The 8,903-nt window shown below is 34.8% G+C and overlaps 1 protein-coding gene across 5 annotated transcripts in view; it reads right to left on the reverse strand.

The window, feature by feature from the left end:
- The window catches only part of LOC106469421 (dnaJ homolog subfamily B member 6-like), a 62,101-nt gene that overhangs the window by 25,833 nt on the left and 27,365 nt on the right, over positions 1-8,903 (reverse strand). Inside the window, exon 1 of one of the 5 annotated variants that reach the window (XM_022398650.1) lies at positions 1,620-1,827. The exons of 2 other annotated variants lie outside the window; for them this stretch is intronic. The gene's annotated coding sequence lies outside the window, so the exon portion shown is untranslated. Of the gene's footprint in view, positions 1-1,436; positions 1,828-8,903 lie in introns of those variants that run through there. 2 more of the 5 variants (XM_013929925.2, XM_013929918.2) reach the window with 2 other exon arrangements.

The following is an 8,903-nucleotide window of genomic DNA, read 5'->3' on the forward strand; positions in this document are numbered from 1 at the left end:
TACTAATTTTCTAATTAATGCCTTCATTAATAACATTAATGTAAAGAAAAATAAAAAAGGCTCTAGCATTGACCCATTAGAGACTCCACAAATAACAAGAGTCCACTTTACCTGGACTCCACTACTAATAACTATTTGCTTTCTTCTATCCTCAAAAAGAAAGGGAGGATAACATATAACAGAGCATAGCAAATTTGCAATCCTCAATACACAGAAAAAGAACTTTGACTCATCCACCATACCTTTGAGGCCAAAGGATAACCTAATAAATTCACCAATCACTAAGAATTAAATGTTCTCAATAAACAGCTGTTGAACCAACCATCACCATTTCTCTCTCTCTCATTCATAAAGGGCCTCAGCTACAAACTCAAGAAAATTTGCCGGAAATTAAATATTAATCTTCAAATCCAGCAAGACACTCAAGGATCTCACCACCATGATATAACAGCTGGTGACTAGTAAAATTAGCATGCAGTCTACAATGTACTCTGCAGTTGCAAGGAAACATATATTGGAAGAACCATTAAATAAAAATGAAAAGAACATGAAGACACAATATGACTTCAACATCCAGAGAAATCAGCCATGGCTGGACAGGCACCCAGCACAAGGTATCATAACAAAAACAAAAGGTAAATTATAAAACAATAGACAATGAAGAACACTGGAAACTGCCAATTAAAGAAGCACTAAGTATAACAAATATGTATACTAAACATTAAAAAGTCCAAGAACTGGATACCACCAACATCTGGAACCATATTTTATAATAAAAATGAAAAAGAAACACATTTATCCTGATCAGAACTCAACAGTATTTGAGATCCTTCTCAGGGCTGTGCTACCACAGTTCTAGACTCGCCTACTAATTTGGTTAAAAACTAGGATTGAACCAATATTTTCACAGTCAATCATGTATCAACATGCTTTTACTTTTTAAGCTTTCTCTCTGACTGTACTACTAAGTATTGTCCATGTATATACAGAACCCTTCTTAAACTTAAGTTAAAGATTTAAGTAATTTCTCAGACCAGACAAAGATCTCACTACAGAATGAAACATAGTCTCCTAAAATTAAATTAAGTATCTGTAAGGTTTCTATATAAATTGAAATTATTGAATAAAAAAATTAATTGTTACTTTACATTTGATTAACCTAAGCCTGAGTTTGTTCATGCTTACAAGTTACATATGATTTATATTTATAATACTTTTCTATTAGTATCAGTTCTAATTTAATCTCTAGTTCTACCCCTTTAACTTTAAATTTAATTTAAACCATTTTTCATTTTCTTATCTTTAATTTGAAATCCTTTAAATATGCGTGAAGATTTTCTTAATATGCAATGTAACTTAAAATTAAATTAAATTGTATTATTCGCCAATCTCAAATTGTAACTTATTGCAAAATCTTAAACATGAGTAGGCCCTACCCTTCCTCCTAACTTCAGTTGAAGTTCTCGTCTTCATTAGAATTGGAAAACCATTGCATGATTAGTCTTGCATAACATTTCCTTTTCAAAATTTACCAAAAATGCGTATTTCCACAGAATTGTTTCATATTAATACTATAATAGGAGAAAGGCTGAATTATCTATGTCAAAATAATTTCTTACCTTGTGGTCAAACAAACAAAGTAAGAAAACAATAAAATCATTGATAAGTGTATTTATACACCAACAAGAGGAATTTAACGTCCACAGTCTGTTAAAGTTAAAGCTATTTCAAAAGTCAAAACGGTATTTAATTTTTATCATGAAAATATATCGTAATTACGACTGAAAAGCATTTTATATTTCATTTTAACTTTTATTTCTACCATGCGCAAATTAAACAACAAAAACTAAGCTTCTAATCATAAAATGCACTTATCAATGCAAAAATAAAAAAAGGAGTTATATGCATAAATAAATATTTATTGTCAATATATTTTTTACTGGCTCAATATTTTAAACGCTTTTTGTGAATCTAACCTGTAATAATTGATTAAATAAATTTCTAGTTTAAGACGGTGTAATAAATAGCTCAATATCTTATCCTTTATTTAAAAGAGCTTATTTTACAACAGTTGTTATTGATGTATGTGTTTTTAAGTATTCGGCGTGAGATAATCCAGCTTGACGAAGATTAGATCAAATGATGGAAGGTTAAGACATGGAAAATACAAAGCAAAGCTTCAGTTAATACAATTTTATTTCATAAAGGTTACTTGGCTAATGAAGTTAGTTGCCATCAGCTTCGGTAGCCTCCAGGCTTCAATGACTCAGTGGTAAGTATGAAGGCTTATAACGCTAAAAACCGGGTGGACCAAGCACATCAGGGATGGAGCGAATACTGGAGATCAGTAATCGAATACTAATACTTTACATTTTTATGAATACGAATACAGGAAAATTGTTAAGTATTTGAATGCGAATACACACTAATATATTCATAATTACTTTGTAAGGTAGTATGCAAGCCCCCAGTAGCACAGCGGTATGTCTGTGGACTTATAGTGCTAGAAGCCGGGTTTCGATACCCGTGGTGGGCAGAGCACAGATAGGCCTTTGTGTAGCTTTGTGCTTAATAACAAACAACAAGAGTAACATGCAATAATGATAAAACAGCAGACGATAATATTTCAATACTTTTATTTTATGAAACAAACTTTTTAGAAACTGAAACAAAATTAGAACCAACAATAACATTTCAATGCGTTTATTTTTCAAAATGTAATACTAAAGTTTTAGGACAAAAACATATTTTCAAAAGATACTTATAGGCATTATAACTGTCCATTGTTTTTTATGAACATCAGTCTCTCAAATATCTTGTCAGTGTGGCGGTAGCGATAAGGTCTGAAGGTTTTGCCTCCGAAGCTAAATAAACGCTCAACGGGGCTAGAGGATGCTGGAACACTCAAGTAGCGTTTGGCTAGTAGGAATAGAGTAGGAAAGCTTTATTCATGGATCTTTCAATAATCTGGAGGGTTGCTTTCTTCAGGAATGTAAGGATCATCGAGGTAGGTGTTGATCTCTATACACTCAACAATTATCATATAGTATAATCATGGAATATCTAAATATATATGCAGGCTTTTTCTCTGTCAATCAATTCTGCTATGTACGAAATTGTGTATTTTTCCATATACAGGCTTGATCTTTGTTTTCTTCAGTGGATGATTTTGGTGCTTCTCATGTATATCCAGAAACAAAAGTACTGCCTTTTATTCTCATAACATATTTATACATGTTTAAAGTAGTTTCATTGGATGTTATGAATATGATGCTTCCAATAGTGACAATGATGTTGTTGGTGCCCTAGCCATCGTTAACAGCTTGGCAAAGTGTAGACCAAGAGTTGGTGGTGGATAGAATTAACTAGCTGCCGTTCTTCTAGTCTATAACTTTAAAATTATAATGACTAGCGCAGATAGACCTCGAGTAGCTTTGCACGAAATTCAACAACAAAACATACATCATTCACTGTTTATAATAATTGTAATCGAGCGGACAACTAAAAATAAAAAATAAAGACATACTATTAGGAAATTCCACTGAATATCCCAGAAAATAATAGGCACAACTCCCGTTTGATTTTATAACCATCCTATATATAGCGATCCCCCATCCAGATCCATAGAGACTCAAAGGTTGATGTCGATGCTCAGGCAGCAGCTCTTTCTCTAACTTTTTCAAACATTCTAAGAAAGTTCAGATTCATCCTCTGACTTTTTCAAACAGTCAAAGAAAGTTCAGCATCATATTCTTCTGCTTCTTTCACCAGATCAGGACAGCATTCAACACCACTCTCATAATTGTTTGCAGCTTCAAATTGTTCACTCTCTGCTTCCTGGTCAAACCAGTATTTCAAAGTCACCCTAGAAATGTGCAATTCTAGCTTTAAACGTGTTCTACGTTTTTCATGCAGGCAATGCTATCATTGAATTAGGAAGTTTGGTGGATTGAGCCATAATAGTCCAAGATAATGACCAGTTTTATCAGATTTTAGTGGATTATACCAGAGCTACACCCAACTTTTTTGAATGAACAGGTGTTTTTTCACCGTATCATCATAGATCATCTACTATCTATTAACTGATTTCTGCAATCACTTTGTTGAAATGCAAACTCGTGTTTATAAATTGATGTAGATTGTAATATTGTAACTGGTAAGCATATTACTGCGAACATTCTGGCAACTCTGCATGCAATGGGAAAGTATACATAAGATATTTCAGCAATACAGCTTCTCGTCCAAACATTTTAAGGTTTGGAAAACATTAGTAGACTGCTGCTTTGTTGCATGGTATGCTAACGTTACATATGACACATGGTCGTTCCAATCAGTTTCACTTGCTCTCACAGTCTTATAAAATACATGTTTTACTGTTTAGATGATCCAGTGCGCTAAACTATTTGACTGAAAATGATTAGGTGAAGTACGAGTCTTCATAACATCCAGTATTTTACATAACTCGATAAGCATATGGCTGTCAAATGTTGCCCATTGCTCAGTATGTACGTTCCCTGACACTGTGAAGCAAGCTTTTTACCCGTTTACCTAATTTGTTAGCGAATATACGAGCCCATGTATCAGCCCAGTTAGTGAAATAATTGATTAACACCAAGTTGTAATGATTATCATGCTCATTTTCTGGGAGGGGTCCAACAACTACCAGGAGTATTCTCTGTAATGGAGAAGTTACGTCTCACTGTCAGTTTACTTTTATATAGAAAATTATTTCTCTCATCCACAAAGCCAGTACAATGCAGTGTTTACATTATCCTATACATCTCTGAACTGTAGTGTGTGACAGACACTTCTTGGTCTATTGCAATCCATGCATCATGTAATTTTTGGAAAATATCAGATCTCAGAGACTTCAGAACTACTTCATCCTAGGTTAGACACCATGCTTGTAGTGTATCGTGTACCTCCAGTTGTTCAAACAATTGCTAGGAGTTATGTTTTATTCTAAATTTACCAGTAAGTGACTGCCACGCGTCACCTTGCTGCATGTCAAGTAAAACCCAAGCTGAGTCTTGGTCTTTTAATTTCTATTATTTAAACATATATTTTGTTATAGTTGATATCCACTTAGCAGAATGCTTAATATTTGCATGGGCTGTTATCACAGCTGAGACATTAGGTTTCTCAACAGCATTATACCTATAATTTAGACACTACAGAAAATAGTTCTACTCTCATCTGCCGTTGAAAAAGTCAATGTGCATTTCCATGCTGTTGACTCAGTGGTATTGCAGAGTGAACTTATAATCTTGCAACATTGTAATCCAACATACGATCATACCTTCTGTTTCTCTAAACTATATAGCCCATCCCTGATGTGTGCATGATTCATTTGACTGTAAATTACCTATCTCTTATATTGTGGCAAAAGTACATCACAAATTCTACAACTCAAGCCCTTTGTTCTTTGTTATATAGTAATGGTATTTGGTGAATGTTGATGCTTGGCTAGCATAAGCTATAACATACTACACACTGTCTTGTACTTCCAATATCACTATTTCAATTACATTGTCTCTGAAAAAACACCTATTTGTCGATAAATTTAAACAATAAACAAAGAACATATAGTCTACTTGTCTTAAAATAATATATTAAAACAAATAAAACATACACACAAATGTTCGTTACACTGTTGGTTATCACAATTGTATCCAGAGCTTTAAATAACTGTCTCTTTTTCGTCAAAGTTCACACAGGCTGGTTCAGTACTTTAGAACACAATTTGACAAGACAAACTATTTCTTTCTTATGTTGTGGTTTGTTGGCACCTCTCAATGTTTGTCACATGCTCCAATCACTACTTGCACTGTTTACCAATTTGCTAATTTGAGCTGACCATCAATCATGCACTGTTTAATAATGGTGATCGCAATTCCTTCTTGTAGTGAAGCTGATGAGTTATATATATTTTGTTCATATGGCAGCAGCATCCATAGTAACAGTCACTATTTTCTTGTTTCTTGCCAGCACCATCTTTGTAGGTACCTCCACCTGCTTTATGTTGAGATTTCTGCTATTGCTTGTTGGTGACAGATTTGCACTCACTGGCAATATACCCTATTTTATAACAAGCATAGCATCCCTTCTTCCTTTTGTCTATTAACCTCTTGTCACCTTTGGTGGAATTCTGCTTCTGGTCAGCCACTCCTGGTTTCGACTTTAACTTATTATTCTTGGGCTTGTCTGTTATACTCCCTCCATGGACTCCCATTTACTGTTCTGCCAGCTTCATCATCTCGTCCACATCCTTCAATTCTCTCTCTTTTAGGAATAGTGACATGTCAGTGGAGCACGTGATCATATTCTCTTCGTATATTACTAGATCTGCCATTCCTTCATGTCAGTCCACCTTGTGAAGTATCACTGTAGGTATGTCACAAACTGAAATACAGTTTCTCCAGTGTCTGGTTTGACTTCTCTGAACTTCCAGCAAAAAACTTCCTCAGTAAGTTTATAGCATTTTAGCAAAGCCACTTTTAACTTGTCATAGTACATGGCACATTCAGACGTCATGCCCTATACACTTGTTAGACCTTTTTCTGTGAGAAGAGGGCTGAGACAGAGTGCCCAGTTCTGATTTTGGGCAAAATTTTCATACCTCACCATGAAAGCATCCATGTCATCTTTTTGTTCATCAAATGTGGGAGCTTGGGTCGGCTGATCTTGACCCCATTGTCATTTTTGGATCCTCCATCTTTCTGTTGGGTGAGCTTGGCAATCTCAATTTGTACTCTTATTCTCTCTCTCTTTTCTTACCCCTCTCCTTTTATTTTTCTTTCTCTGTATTCTTATTCTCTCTTCTTTGTTGATACTTTTCTCTCTCTGTGTCTTTTTATTGTTTAGAAAACTCTCGTAGATCACCACCTTTGAGCCCAAGTCCCTTGCCCCTATCTACCTACCCATTTATCAAAGTCAGTTGACATGGTTGTATATTGTGGTTGTAATATCTACAATATTTACACCATCACTACAGTTGTCCACATATAGACCTACTTTGTCTGCTGTTGTTTGTGCCTACTACCATTTTCCAGTGTATAATTCTGGCCAGTTCACCAGTCAGGTTTCATGTATGGGCCAGATTCTTTACAGTAGGCATATGTGACTTGTTGTCAATAAATTTAAACAATAAACAAACAGCACAGAGTCCACTTGTTTTAAAATAATACATTAAAACAAGTAAAACATACATACTGTTGGTTATCACAGTTGTATCCAGAGCTTCAAATAATTGTCTTTTTTCGTTAAAGTCCCTACAGACTAGTTCAGTTACTTTAGAACACAATTTGATAAAACGAATAATTCTTCCTGTTCTGTTATTACAGTACAGTATGTGATAATTTCTCTTTAAAATCACCACAATACTGGTGGTTACCACACTTGTATCCAAAGCTTTAAATAATTGTCCTTTTTGCTTCAAAGTCCACAAAGGCTGGTTCAATTATCTTAGAACACAATCTGATAAAACGAATTATTCTAACTGCTCTATTATTACAATACAGTCTGTGATAATTTCACTTAAAAATCACCATTATAACTGGTGGTTATCACACTTGTATCGAGCGCTTTAAATAATTGCCCTTTTTGCATCAAAAATCCACACAGGCTGGTTCAGTTACTTTAGAACATAATTTGACAAGACAAATTATTTCTTCTCTACATTGTAATTACAATACAGTCTGTGATACTTTCACTTTAGAAATTGCCACTATATGTCCTTATGGCTAAACTCACAATCACGCAGTCTAGGTCTATCTATCTAACTAATTAACTATATCAAACTACATTTTGGACGTGTATTTATAGCCCGACAGAGGCCTAAAACGTTCAGACATTACGAGATATTATGATACAATAATACTCCCCGGCATGGCCAGGTGGTTAGGGAGCTCGACTCGTAATCTGCGGGTCGCGGGTTCGAATCCCCATCCCACCAAACATGCTCGCCCTTTCAGCCGTGGGGGCGTTATAACGTGACGGTCAATCTCACTATTCGTTGGTAAAATAGTAGCCCAAGAGTTGGCGGTGGGTGGTGATGACTAGCTGCCTTCCCTCTAGTCTTACACTGCTAAATTAGGGACGGCTAGCGCAGATAGCCCTCGTGAAGCTTTGCGCGAAATTCTGAAACAAAACAAACAATACAATAATACTCAATGAAAACAATGAGAAAAACGTAGAATAATATAACAATCTCCGATTCACAACAATTTAACTATACAACGTATGATTGAAAAACAGTTATGTAAATAATCCTGTGATAAGTTATTGATTCTAAAAATAACGAACTTTAACATTCACGTTATAATTAAACCATCTAAATTATAACAGTGTATATCTAACATTGTCTTAGCAGAATCTATAGATACTCTATATTTACTTGCTATATATTTGAGAAACTTTCCATCTTTTACTATTGATTACACTTCTCCAATTCCACTATCTCTGGCATATGTATCAAGGATGATGGAAACATCTCTTCTTGGAAAAGACAACACTGGTGCATCAATCAAGGTACCTTTTACTGACTGAACAGTCTTAGAACAGTCTTTAGTCCATCTACTCTGGGAGATGACTTTAGTTATTGGTGAAAGCAGTGCTGGTTTAGTAGAAAAGTTAGCCATAAAGAATCAATAATATGACACAAAGCCGAGAAAGCTTTAGACATCTCTTATCTTAGCAGCATATGTAGAAACTCAATCCCTACTTGTTATATGTCCAAGAAACACTGAATGTGTCCACATAAGAGAACATTTCCCTGATTTCAGTTTCAGGTCAGCTTGATGTTGACATTATAATAGACAATGCCCAGCTTTCAAATTATGATCTCAAACGTCATTGATAACCAAATATCATTGACACATATAGAGAGTGGAGTACATTATATT

Source organism: Limulus polyphemus, unplaced genomic scaffold, assembly GCF_000517525.1.
Source record: "Limulus polyphemus unplaced genomic scaffold, Limulus_polyphemus-2.1.2 Scaffold96, whole genome shotgun sequence".
Classification (NCBI taxonomy): Eukaryota; Metazoa; Arthropoda; class Merostomata; order Xiphosura; family Limulidae; genus Limulus; species Limulus polyphemus.